This window comes from Sapajus apella, unplaced genomic scaffold, assembly GCF_009761245.1.
Source record: "Sapajus apella isolate SASKATOON/1434 unplaced genomic scaffold, GSC_monkey_1.0 scaffold3, whole genome shotgun sequence".
Classification (NCBI taxonomy): Eukaryota; Metazoa; Chordata; class Mammalia; order Primates; family Cebidae; genus Sapajus; species Sapajus apella.
Window position 1 is genome coordinate 32,282,809 of NW_022436943.1, and position 14,491 is coordinate 32,297,299.

The 14,491-nt window shown below is 41.2% G+C and overlaps 1 protein-coding gene across 2 annotated transcripts in view; it reads right to left on the reverse strand.

Moving 5' to 3' along the window:
- RSPO2 (R-spondin 2) overlaps nt 1-12,757 on the reverse strand; it is a 223,442-nt gene extending 210,685 nt beyond the window's left edge. The window contains exons 1-3 of one of the 2 annotated variants that reach the window (XM_032251699.1): nt 12,732-12,757; nt 10,408-11,475; nt 9,169-9,232 (exon numbers count right to left, since the gene is read on the reverse strand). The gene's annotated coding sequence lies outside the window, so the exon portion shown is untranslated. Of the gene's footprint in view, nt 1-9,168; nt 9,233-10,407; nt 12,695-12,731 lie in introns of those variants that run through there. The other variant, XM_032251690.1, reaches the window with a different exon arrangement.
- Nucleotides 12,758-14,491: the final 1,734 nt, after the last annotated feature.

Consider the following 14,491-nt stretch of genomic DNA (forward strand, 5'->3'; position numbering starts at 1 on the left):
AAAAAAAAAAAAAAAAAAAAAAAAAAAAAAAGAAGAGCTAACTATCCTAACTATATATGCACCCAATACAGGAGCACCCAGATTTATAAAGCAAGATCTTAAAGACCTACAGAGAGACTTAGACTCCCACACAATAGTGGGAGACTTTAACACCCCACTGTCAGTATTAGACAGATCAATGAGACAGAAAGTTAACAAGGATATTTAGGGCTTGAACTCAGCTCTGGACCAAGTAGACCTAATAGACATCTACATAACTCTCTACCCCCAAATCAACAGAATACACATGCTTCTCAGCGCCACATCACACTTATTCTAAAACTGACCACATAATTAAAGGTAAAACACTCCTCAGCAAATGCAAAACAATGAAAATCATAACAGTCTCTCAGATCACAGTGCAATCAAATTAGAATTCAGGAGTAAGAAACTCACTCTGTAATTAACAGAAGAATGAAATTGGGAATATTAGAAGTGGTTTCACTGTACTCTGCAGAAAAGTGATCAGAAATTAAATTGATTTGGTGCAATTCACTCCAGAAAAAATATTTTTCAGCAAAAATGCATTGCTGTGGAACAATTAGGATGAAATTCTCCACACTGGCACTACACAATGAGAATGGAGCACTGTCCTAAAGCAGGGATTTTGTTTTACTCATTGCTGAATCATCAGTGTCTAACCCAGTACAGGTCTCAGATGGACTTTTCCCATTTTATTTCACTGGGTCTATTCAACAGTTATTGACTGAGTCCTCACTAGGTAGCAGGTCTTCATTAATTGTCGTGGATAAAGCTAAGAACAAGAGCCATGAACAACTCACTCTGACTTTGAGCTTGAGACCTTACAGTGTCTCAGAATCCCCCCAAGAAATCTTCCAAGCATGCTTTGCTGTCAAGAGAAGTCCACTAGGATTCTGAATCCACTTTATGTTCCTCTAGGTCTCAACATATTAAAGCCGAAGCCACCTTCTCAGTTCCCACGTAGTTTTGTGGTTTTGAGTGAGTTTTGGTGGGGATCCTCGGGAGGACTTGCGGGGGCAGAGTGCTCAGGCCAGCTGGAGCTGTCTGCTGGCCACAGGGTCAGGGATAAGTGTTCTCCTTCTGGGCCATCCTTGGAGGGAGAGCTGAGGCCCAAGGCACAGCTACTCTCCTAGCCACCATAAATGACTGAAATCTGCCTTTTTTTTTTTTTTTAACTGGCAACATTTTTCATCATTTTTTCTCTCTCTGGAAGTATTAAGCACAACTGTGTATAAAATTATTCTGACGCCCAACTTAGTAAAAAGCTTGAAAACTGACTTTACAACAGCTAAATTAGAATTCAAGAGTTCAGCACAGCTCCTCTAAGAATATACTTAAGTACCCCACACATTCAGAAATCATGATCCTAACTGTAACTGTGTATTTTGTCTTTGAAAAGTAATTGTATTATTTTCATATAATCAAGGCATGTGGAGATACAACTAGGAAAAAAAAATAAAACAAAACAAAATGAAGGCAATCTTCTTTCATCATATCACATACTACTCAGAAATGTTCTTTTCTTCTTGTCTACTGAAATATTGTTTCTGGACCCAAGAAATGATAATAGGTTTCTCTTCATACCCTTGGGGAGTTCTAAGAAGAAACCTATCCAGGGACCACTGCTGACCAGTGCTGATTCACATGACTATGTCACAAAAAAAGAAGATGTCATTGCATTTGGGTTCCTCTTGCAACACCAAAATAAACACAGATTGAAATGCTCCTAAAAATACTCCCCAATCATTTTAGCACAGAGAAAGGCTCTTCTCTGTGTGGACATGTTAAATATATTCTGATTGTTCAAGCCAGGATCTCAAAGGATTTGTGGGGTGGAGAGAGCAGAGCAGGTTATGACACTAGCTTTGGATCACCATTCTCTTCCTCACTCTCCCCCAGCCCTTTGCCCCTATTTCCCCATCACCCACTGTTTCCCCAAATCCCAGATCATCCACTGTTTTCCCAAATCCCAGATCATCCATTTAACATGCACTCACTGGGCACCTACATCGGTAAAGATGTTTGCCACTGAAGGGAAAATACACTTATTCATCTTCTGTTTCCCTCATCAAGGGCATTTGCTGTTTTGTGTGTGAGGAGTTAGGGGAGTAGGCATGACACAAAGTCTAGGCGGGACCTGTGAGCTTGCCCATCATAGTGCATCAGGAAAGTGCTGAAAGGCCCACAAGAAAAGTAAGCAACTTAACAGTTAACTGTTCCTTCTCTATTCTTCATAAGTTGCCACATCACAGTGCTTTGGGGTGCCTTTTATTAATCTCATTACCAAGACTCAATCCTTTCAGAGGAAGACCTAAATCCCACCCCAGTTGTGACACAAGAGAGTTCTCAGAAGCAAAAACTTCTTAGGGAAAGAGCAATAAATCAGGACGCAGCAGCTACTCCTTGAATCTTCTCCAGCAAAAGTCATACTTCTCAGGCAAATAGGAGCAAGCAGCAAAAAATAAGTGCACTCAGGTTTCTCTGTGATGTGATTACTACCCTGGGGGAGGGAGAGGACGGTAGATGGAGAGAAAATTTGACCCTACCTTGGATTTTTTTTAAGCTGGCATTTTGGCAGTCTATCTACAAGTGCTTTCAGAATGCCAGGTCCATCGTAGAACCCAGCCAGAAAGAGAGACCTCCGGTGCCTTGTGATAAGCCACTGTTTCACTCACTCTGCTTTTCAGTGGTGTCAGGTGAACAGAGCCTTGTGCTGCAACCTTAGACCTGGGAGCACAGTGACTTCGAGGCAACCAAACACCCCTGCCACCATGGTGCTGCACTGCCAGGCTGGGGGAGGAGAAGGCCCAGCTTTCTTCTCTTTAACGAAAGATCTTGCTACTTTGTCCCTGTTCTTAATTTTCCCTTTCCTGCCATGTACTCTACTCAGGCTTATCAGTCAGTGAGCCAAAGTGGACCAGCTCCTGCCACAACTTTGCCCAGGCAGTTGTACCCTCAGGGCTTTTCAAGGGTGGAGAGCATTTGGCTTCCATCATCCATCCTTCCTTTACTCTTTGCAGAGTGTTATGAGCACTGGCTTGGGAGACCAACAAACCAGACTTGGAATTCGGCTGTGTGTTTTTGGGTAACATGCTTAATATCTCCGAACCTCAGTTTCCTCATCTGTAAAATGAGGCTCATTATATCTGGCCTTTAGTACCTTGTTAGGGATTAATAAGAGAATATATAAAACACTTAGAATAAGGTCTAACATGCACCAAGAACTTGCATAAGGTAGTATGTGCATAGCAGGTATGCAAAAACACAGATTTATTTGACCAGGAAGGTGCCTTAAATGCCAAAACTTCTTTCAGTAATTCCCCCTTGTTCATTTGACCCTCTTTTACTGTACCATCAGGATTCGACTCAAGCCTCTTTGCCTCCAAAATAATGTTCCCAACTTTGTAGAGTTCAATGTGTCTTCCTCCATGTTCTCAAAGCAAATTGTTTGACCGTCCTCATGGCAGCAATTACTGGAGTGTTGAATGTAGTCATCTCCTTGTCTGTCAGCCCTATCCTGCCATACCCTCAACGCTTGGAAGATAAAGGAGAGACTGGTGTGATGGTTACAGGTACAGACTTCTGGAGCCAGACTGCCTGGGACCACATCCCATCCTTCTTTTGCCAGTTAACTGTGTGCCTCAGCATTCTCCCTCAAACCAGAAGTGAGAATAACAGTACCTATCTCCCAAAGTTAACTTAAAAGTGTGCCCAGCACATAGTAGGCACCATAGAAGTGTTAGCTTTTATTTATTTTTTAAATTCTTTGAGTTCTCTGGTTTTAGGAGACACCAGGTATTTGATACACAGGGGTTGGAGAAACCAGGGCACCACTGCAAATTACAAGGAGAATGAGCCTGGCATTTCCTTCAGGGCAATATATCATATAATGGTTCAACAATAATAAAACTGGTAAACAAAAGATTTGGAAACAGGATCTCAAAGAGATATTTGCACGCCCATGTTCATTGCAATATTATTCACAATAACCACAATGTGTCCATCCAAAGATAAATGCGTACACAAAATATGGTAAATACATAAAATGGGACATTATTCAGCTTTAAGAAGGAAGGAAATCCTGTCATTTGCTATAATATGATGAACCTTGAGGACGTTGTCCTAAATGAAGCAAGCCAACCACAAAACAACTATTGCTTGATTTCGCTCATATGAGGTTGTTAAAGCAGTCAAACTCATACTAACGGTGAACAGAATGGTGGTTTCCAGAGGCTAGGGGTAGAGGAAAAGAGGAAGTTGTTATTCAATGGGCATAGAGTTGTGTCATGCAAGAGAAAAAGTCCTTGAGATCTGCTGTAACATGATTGGCATATAGTTGACAATATTGTAAAATACACACAAAAATTGTTAAGTGGATAAATATATGGTATGTGTTTTTAACCACAATTAAAAATGTTTTAAATTAAAAAATTTAAAGCCAAAAAACAACTACATCAGGCATGTCAAGCTCAACACCATAAACTTATTCCTCTTTACTCCCGCTTCAGGTGACTGCTGGTCTGCATGAGACAGTCAATTCTTAGTAAAAACTGAAAGTGGGTTATCTTTCTTTATGACATGTACATATGTCTCTATGTCTGCGCCAATGTGTTTATTTTTACTGAACACACATTGACATCATTTGAAAGTCCTGAGGCAATTTGGGAAAAACTATACAGAATAAATGTTATCTGACATTTTAATGCTTTACTTTCTCTTTACCCAAGGAGTAGTCTGCTTTTCAAACAAGTCTTCTACTAGATAGCCTGTTTTACTTTTCTTCATATCACTTATTTCACTGGCACTATACAATAAATTCACTGGGCTATTGATCTACTGCCTGACAGTATAATTTAATTCCATGAGAGCATAGATTTGGTTTTTTACTACTATATCCTCAGCACATGGAAGAGTTCCCAGCACAGAGTAGGTGCTCAATTAACACTTGTTGAATTAATGAATGATTCTCCTGATACCAGGAGGGACAAGAGAAAAAACGTAGACTGTCCTAAGCTTAGCCATCAAAGTAAAGATGCTTGCATTGAATAGAAATTGTCTCTGGAAGGATAGAATTCTTTAATGTTTTTGCTTGCATTATTTTATGCCTTTGAGTCAGGCGATGAAACCCTTAGTGCAGCTCCGCGACCCAGCAAACATGATTCTTTAACTAGATACGTCTAGAGCACAGTGAACTTTATAGACTTCTTAACCACCAGATAATTCCAGGAATTGAATGTAGGGACAAGAATCCTTTAGATATAGGAAGAGATAGATGGAGAATCACTCAAGGGGGACCAAAAAGACAGGTACAATTATATCCTGAGCCATTTTAATATACTCCCAGATAACATCGCTTGAAACTGTTCAGGAGCAAATGAGAGAGGTATCAGAAACACACAGACTTAAGGGTGTTACCCAGACATTCATTCAATCAGCTTCAAAACTGAGTCCTTACCTAGAGTTAAAACTCTTCCTCTTTATTTCTTTTTGAAGCTAGGAAAATTTTCTACCAAAGATGTCTGCCAGCTTTTTAAGGCTTAGGATCCTTGATTGCAGAGTCATTCTTCAGGTATCCTGATGCCTTCTTCACACTGTTTTTAAGAGGATAAACTACATTTTTCTCATTCTGACCAGAGAAGATCCCATGTCTATCATCAAGGAGGTGATTATAGACACATATCACAGCTTCAGTTCCGTTGAGCCAGCATTCAGTTCATAGCATCCAGTGTCATCCCTCTGCTGACCCACAAAGATTATTTTTGTATCTTCATTTCTGTTTTCTTATGGAATCCTGCATCAGAGCTCTATCCAGAATGATCGTTGAGGAAGCTACCATAGCTCTGGAGGGAGAAGGTACCAAAAACATTTTCTCCCTTTTTTTTTCTTCAAAACTATCCCAGAGGAGAAGCTTGAGGGAAACCTGGTTGGGTTTATAATTCTCCTGCAGCAACAAAAACTTCCAGCAGCCGACTTTGCACAGCAGTTTCAAAACCAGAAACCAAAATAAACTGCCAATAGGAGCCTATCGACAGCAAGATGTCATGTGCTTTTTCCTGTTGTATAACCTAGCCTCCATTTTACCTTCCCTCCCAGAGGTCATTCCATGCAGAGAGATCAGTTCCTCTTTCCTGCCCCAAGCAAGTGGCCAATGAATGTATCTGCAGTTTATAAGATTCCTCAATCAGATTGAATATGACAGGAAAAGACTTTGGCAGGATCTGAGATCTCTGGGAGACAAGGATCTGGGACTGTGATTTCTTTGCCAGCCTTACTCCTGATGAGGGAGGATGGCTCAAGGAGAGCTCAGAGTTCAGGAAACATGTATTTTAAAAAAGCAAGCACTTGCATACAAGCAAAATCTAGATTAGAAGTGAAATGTTTGCAGCGTTAAAAGTGAATAACGTCAAGAAAGGCCAGCAGGCTGCTGCCAACAAATAAAAGTGAAAAATGAATGGTTTAGTCTTAGCAGTGGCAGTGGGACACACTGAATAGCAGTATGTGGGTGACTTTCACGTTTATAATAACAAGGGTAGCTATCATTGACTAAGCATGTGCCGTGCCCCACTGTGGCAAGTTTTTCCCATCTATTAACTGAGGCACAATACCATGTATGCAATCCCTTTTAACTCTTATCTCATCAGATGACAGCCTCCAGAAGCAGGGAGGTTAATAGCTTGAGCGTAATAATTTAGTTGCCAAAAAACAAAAAAAAAACAAAAAAAACAAAAGAAGAGCTGGAATTCCTTCCTTCTTTCTTTCCCTCCCTCCCTCCCTTCCTTCCTTCCTTTCTTTCGAGACAGGGTCTTGCTCTGCTGCCCAGGCTAGAATGCAGTGGCATGATCTTGGCTCACTGCAACCTCCGCCTCCCAGGTCAAGTGGTTCTCCTGTCCCAGCCTACCAAGTAGCTGAGATTACAGGTGCCTGCCATCATGCCCGGCTAATTTTTATACTTTTAGTAGAGACGAGGCTTCACCATTTTGGCCAGGCTGGTCTCCAACCCCTGACCTTGTGACCCACCCACCTTGGCCTCCCAAAGTGCTGGGATTACAGGCGTGAGCCACTGCACCCAGCCAAAGAACTGGAATTTCAACTAAGGTCTATCTGACTCCAACTTAGCCATCCTTGCCCCTGTGCAAGGCTGCTGTAATGGGAGCTTTGGACTGGCCTCTGGGTGAGTGTTCAAGCTCTGACTTGTGTCCTCCTTCCCAGCTATTTGCCAGTCATGCTATTGTATAAGGGGAAAGAGGGGTGGTGATTCCTACATTATTTCTTTCTTGGGAGTGGCTTCACTCTATTCCTAGAAATGGGGCAGATGGGCCTTTGCTATGGGATGATGAATAGCAAAGAGAAGCCCATAGAGGGGCATTTTGCCATACTCTCCACCACCATATATCTACCCCAGGGCCCGTGTACCCACAGGGTACCCACCTGAACCTGATCTTGATTGCTTTACTTTCCCTGATCTTGATTTTTTTACATTGGAAAACTCATCTTGTTAGTAATTCCTCTGTTTCTAATAATGCTTCGGTCCAGCTTGGTGTTTGCTGACTCCTCACACACCTCCCCGTGAGTGTGGCTTCCTTCAGCTGCCAATGTGGAGAGCAGCTGCAGGGATGCCAGGAAGCCCCAGGGCCATGGCTTCCTTGGCAGAAGCTCCAAAGAACACAAATATTCCCATTTTTCTTTTTGGCAGAAGTGGTAGATAAGTGCATTAACAAAAACAGGAATATGATGAAGGGAGGCTGAGAAGACAAGGGTGAAGAGGAGAAACTCCTGACCAAACAAGAAGCCAAACAAGAGGGGAGCATGCCCCCACCCATGCTGCTGGATGGTCTATATTGTGTGTTTTAGACTCATCCAGATGACAGTCTTATCTCCTGTCTTCTCAGCAGTTGCTACCACATTGCCAGAGCTCCACACATTTTGGTTTTCCGTGGCGGTAACAAAAACACTTCTCTTCCCCACAGCTAACACATGGACACAGGGAGGGGAGCACTACACACTGGGGTCAGTTGGGGGGAAATAGGGGAGGGACGGTGGGGGGTGGGGATCTGGGGAGAGATAGCAAGGGGAGAAATGCCTGATGCAGGTGATGGGGAGGAAGGCAGCAAATCACACTGCCACGTGTGTACCTATGCAACAATTTTGCATGTTCTTCACATGTACCCCAAAACCTAAAATGCAATAAAATAAAATGGGAAAAAAAATAATAATATTGCCTGTGATGACAGTGATCATGTATATGACCCTGTGCTCAGTGCTTTACAGGATGATGATGATAATTCACACTTTTATAGTTTACCGTGTACAAGCAATGTTCTAAATGATCAACAGACAGGCAGGTTAACTCATATATCAATATATGAGTTAACATATTAATCCTTACTGCAAAACCATGAAGTAGGTACTATTATCCTATTTTACAGATGAGAAACTGAAGAACAAAGAGTTAAGTGACTTTCCCAAGGTCACTGATCTGAAAAGTGGGTATTTATGCCCCAGGAAACTAAGGTTCAGAGGCATTAAGTAACCTGCTCAAGGTCACATAGTGAGAAAGTGGTAAAACTGAGTCTCAAGCCAAATCTGCCAGACTCCAAAGTATATACTAGCTATATACTTTGGCATATAACTCTATATAGTCCAGCTGCCATGCTAGACTAACACAACCACATACATATATATGTAGATACACATATATGCACAAAATATACACATATATACGCTATGCACAAAACTGAGTCTCAAACCAAATCTGCAGGACTCCAAAAGTATATACTATTAGCTGCTATGCTAGATTAACTCTATATAGACACATGACCACACACATATATACGTAGATACATATATGCACACACATCCTAGAAAACTAGAAGTTTTTATCCAAAAATTTGGGACTCTTGAATTCTAAGACAGTATTTTTTTATTGCCTCCAAAAGTTGTATATCTTGGTATACACAGAAAAGCATTACATTTGAAGGTGACTTGGGCCACACACAAAAGGCACCTTGAGGCCCCTTTTGACCCTGCCCTGCCACCTGTGAGCTGAAAGGTCAGTATTTTGGCACATCTAAAATCCACTTTATTTGGAAAGTTCTGCCTCAGAGAAATGTTGCAGGCATGAAAGCAAAAAGTGATTTGAGAACCTACCTCATCGTCCCCTTCTCACCTCTCCCATTTCTCTGCTCCTTCACTTGCTCTGCATTTTGGTGTACTGAGGAATAAGAAGAAATGGGTTGAATAAAGTCAGTTTCACTAAAAACACACAAATATGGCCCACCACCTGAAAGATTCCCATTTCAACTCTCCTTTTCCTTTCTTATTCCTCCAGGAAAGCAGAACAGTAGTAATTAAAATGGAAGCATGAAGAGGCCCTGGGCATATTGCAAACACCATTTGCCTAAAAGACTGCCAAGCTGCAGAATCCACTTTTTTCTCCCTGAATGAGCAGCAACTACTGTCTTGCCATGCCATCATAAAAACCTGCCTTCTGGATGTGCAGTGCAGGCGTGTAATGGCACTGGGTTTCCCTCTGAGCCAAAGCAGCGGGAGCTGCCCCACTTGGGCATTTTTTTTTTTTTACCAGAAAGAATAAACATTGGCACACATATCATTGGGGGCAGGCATGCCCTGGCAGAAGGGCACATTGTGTGACTGGCAGCCGGTACTCTCTGGCTTTCAGTTTTATATTTCTCAAATTCTAATTGACCTGCAACCACACTGGGAGGAGTTTTGCTTCATTTCTGTATTATATAAGACTGGGTGGCCCCAGGGCCTATGGGCTGTGGAGTTCTCTGGAGCCCAGGCTTGGAGTGAGTAGAGCTATTCCCAAAGCTGCCTTAATGCATGAAGAGGAGAGAAAAGAAGACAGCAACTATGAGCCTTCTCCTCCTCTCTGCCATTTCCCTTCAGAGGCCGTGCAGTGATAGATGCTTCATACACCCTGTTGCTCCTAATGCCAGATGCAACGCACATGTGTTGTCAAACTAGGATTAGTTTGTTATTTCTTCTTTAAGTAGGTTAAGCTTTTTTAAGCAGGGGTAATTAAGATTATGACTAGACAATGAATGAAAGAAATCATGGGGCTTAATGAGGGTACTGTAGTTACCCTAGAATGGAAAGGATAACAAGTTTGCTTTTATTGGTATGAGAAAAAAAGGAGACGGCAATAAAAGATACGTATATGTATGTATATATGCAGCTTCATCCACACTAACACCTGGTAGAATTGGGCGCACACCTGACCATTAATATAAATCAATGCTCACTTTGGGAACTGTTTTTTTAAGAAAAAAAGGGTTTTTTTTTCTGCATATATTCCCACTGCTTATGTGGTTCCTTAACTTTTCTGTGGTTACTAATTTCAAAATATTAAAAACATATTCTTACCCTGAAAGACAAAGGTGGTGATGATGTCAGCACACATCCTTTCTGATCATAGGCTCTAGGTGTCTCCCAAAACCGGCACAGTGAAAACAGAAAGGCATGGGAGAAGAAACAAGAGCAGCCAGAAAGGCTGTGCAAACCCTTCCTCAGTTGATTCCATTCGTAAACTCTTTTCATCTGTATTCTGCTCCCAGTGAGCATTGCTGGTACTTTTAGCGGTACTTTCAGCAATGCTCACTGGGAGCAGAAGACAGAGGAAGAAATCAAGAGACTCTTGACCAGTCTCTTGCTTCTAATTGCTCCACCCTCCATTCCATCCTTCACACAGCTGCCAGATTGATAGCTCTAAAAGGCCACCTTGTTCATGCTTTTCCTCTCTTTATATTATTTTCTAGAAGCACAAAAATTCCTCTTTGAGAACAATGTCCTGCAAATAATAGCTCCATGTTTGAAGACAAAAATCTTCAAATCAGCATTGTTTATTGACTGCAGCATATTTAATGTCTCATTAGTTAACTGTTAAATAAGCCATGGTTCAACTACATAATTTGAAAACATGGAGCTGGGGAAAAGAATAAGATAGCTCTAAATGTGCTGATATGGACCAATCTCAAGATACAAAGCAAGATTTGTATAGTATCTTCCTTTGCATGCAACAAAGGATAAACAAAGGAGATGCTTATACGTACACTATTTACACAAAGATACATCAGCAGTTAACGATCGTGGTTGTTTCCTGGGAGGGAAGTTACAGAACTGAATATCTGTCAGGGCTTTTTTGTTGTATGCTCTTTGGAGATTTTAAAATCATACATAGGTGTTACTTTTGTAATAAGAAATATTAATTTAAAGAACAAAAGCAAAGCCTTCCATGTAATGAAAGCACTTATCAACCTGGGTAAGTGATGAGGGCACTTCACCACCTGATCCCACCTACCTTTGATCCCACCTACCTTTGACCTCTGATGTTGACTCAAGGTCACATCACACCATTTGCCATTGCCTGACCTGCTCGTGCTACCCAAGAGTATTCCACACATGTGAACGTGGCTGGGTTTCTTCATGTATATACTGAGGATTATAACAGCACCCATGACACAGAGTTTTTTAGAGAATTAAATGAGATAAAACATAACAGGTGCTTATAACAATGCCTAGCAAACACGTTCTCAATAAATGTCAGTTGTTATTATTGTTTTATCCTAAGATGGCACCTCTCTGCAGAAAGGCCTTTGCTCCTTTCTCTGCCTGGTGAAAGGCTACTTATACAGTAAGGCTTAGCTCAAATATCATCCTGTGCTCCTCACAACCTCTGTGCTCTAAGCACTTTGTTCATACGCTTGTTTTGTGCCTTTCACATTCCATCATAATTACTATCATACCAGTCTACTTCTATCTAGCCCTTATGAAGTATATTGAGCAAGGACCGTGATATGTATCCTTTTCTTGAGTCTAATATACTTTCTCATAGTTCCTCAGTAATTATTTAGATAATTTAGTGTAATTAAAGCAGTAAAAAGAAATCCCCAGAAAATGCAGCATGTATGCATTGCAGCAATCAAAATCTTCTCGCAGTATGTCTGCTAATGGTTTCCCCACTATGTGACACCAAAGGAACCTTCTGGGAAATAGAGATCAGCATTAGTGCCAAGATTCCCCCTAAGGTGATCTAAGCACTTCACACCATTTTGGTTGTCAAGCCTCACTCTTCACAGCTCATCTTTCTTGCCAGAATGCTGGACCAGCTTTTAGTACTTAGCAATATAGATTGTGAGCTAACACTTGGCTGATGTCTAATTTAAAAGATTGACTGTGCATTAAAAGCCCTAGAAGGCTTAAAAAAAAAAAAAGACTTGAATAAACCATTGCAAAAGGAATCTCTTGGCTGATTATTGTTTTGGATTTGATATTGGATTTAATATTAACACAATAGCATATTCAATTGTCCTCTGTGCTCATGTGAGAAACAATATATTATTCATAGGTTTAAAACACAATTCCAGAGTTAAAAGATCTGAGGGAGAAAAGGTTATTTAGACTGATATTTCTCCATGAGTCATGTGTTATAAGCACCACCTGGAGTACTTAAGACTCAGGTTCTCAGAGTCTACCTAAGGCAATGAGGACCCTAGAGTCTGCTTTTTCATATAGAATACCTTGGTGATTCTTAAATACATGAAACTTGAGAGCCACTGATTTATAATGGCATTCAGATAAGCCACTGAGGCCAGAATGTCAAGATCAGCCTGGACAACATAGCAAGACCCCATCTACACACACACACACACACACACACACACACAAATTAGCTAAGCATGGTGGTGTACCTGTAGTCCCAGCTACTCTGGAGGCTGAGGCAGGAGGATCTCTTTAGCTCAAGGGGTTCAAGGCTAGAGTGAGCTGTGATCATACCACCGCACTCCAGCCTGGGTGACAGAGTGACAGCCTGTCTCTAAAAAATAAAAAGAAAGAGAAAAATCAGCTTGAATAAGAAAGTACAGCAAATGTAAAATTCTCATAAAACAAGCTTCACCAAGTCACAAAATACTGTGTGTTGTGTGTGCTTTCTGCCTTATATGCCTTTTAAGCATGGGTTCTGCATCCTTGGTTGCCTATATGACGTCATGCTTGCAAAGAAATCAAGGATATAGCATGGTTTGGATGACAGTGGAGACTTGAAATGTGGTTAATTAGTGATTGATTCTCTTTCTTCTTAGGCTCCACCTTGAGTTTTTCAATTCTAATCAGAGCTACACTTTCCCAGGTTTCAGGCTTGACCAGGGACAATGGTCATGAGGAGAAGGAAAGCAACATAGTGTGTCTTTGGTCTCAAGTAATGAGGAAGACATACAATGAAAATGGAATGAAAATCATTCTCTACTCTTTGTGACCCCTTGCTCTGCATTTTTAAGTGCCTTCTGAGCGCAGTCAGCTCCCTTTCCAGTCCTTCTTTACACCAAGCACAGGACATAATGGTCAAAAGCAACATACTCCACAAAGCATGTTCTCCCACAGTATACAAGTCAGCTCAGTGTGGTTTGGGAGTCTTTGAGCTTTATAAATAAGTGTATATGTTAACGGAGATGTATGGCAAAGCTACCTATGGTCTCTAGCAGAAAGAACACTTGTTTTCCAGCCAGAATATAGGTTTAAGACCCATTTTACCTTTTCTTTTTCCCCCCCCCATTTATTTATTTTATTGCATTTTAGGTTTTGGGGTACATGTGAAGAACATGCAAAATTGCTGCATAGGTACACACGTGGCAGTGAGTATATCTGGCATTTCTCCCCTAGCTATCTCTTCCCATCTCCCTCCCCTATTTCCCCCCAACTGACCCCAGTGTGTAGTGCTCCCCTCCCTGTGTCCATCTGTTCTCATTGTTCAACACCCGCCTATGAGTGAGAACATGTGGTGTTTGATCTTCTGCTCTTCTGTCAGTTTGCTGAGAATGATGGTTTCCAGGTTCATCCATGTCCCTACAAAGGACCCAAACTCATCGTTTTTGATGGCTGCATAATATTCCATGGTGTATATGTGCCACACTTTCCCTATCCAGTCTATCGTCAATGGGTATTTGGGTTGGTTCCAGGTCTTTGCTATTGTAAATAGTGCTGCAATGAACATTCGTGTGCACGTGTCCTTATAGTAGAATGATTGGTAACCCTTTGTATATATACCCAGTAATGGGATTGCTGGGTTAAATGGAATTTCTATTTCTAGGTCCTTGAGGAATTGCCACACTGTCTTCCACAATGGTTGAACTAATTTACACTCCTACCAACAGTGTAAAAGTGTTCCTGTTTCTCCACATCCTCTCCAGCATCTGTTGTCTCCAGATTTTTTAATGATCGCCATTCTAACTGGCGTGAGATGGTATCTCAATGTTGTTTTGATTTGCATTTCTCTGATGACCAGTGATGATGAGCATTTTTTCATATGTTTGTTGGCCTCATGTATGTCTTCTTTTGTAAAGCGTCTGTTCATATCCTATGCCCACTTTTGAATGGGCTTGTTAGTTTTTTCCTTGTAAATCTGTTTTAGTTCTTTGTAAATTCTGGATATCAGCCCTTTGTCAGATGGGTAAAC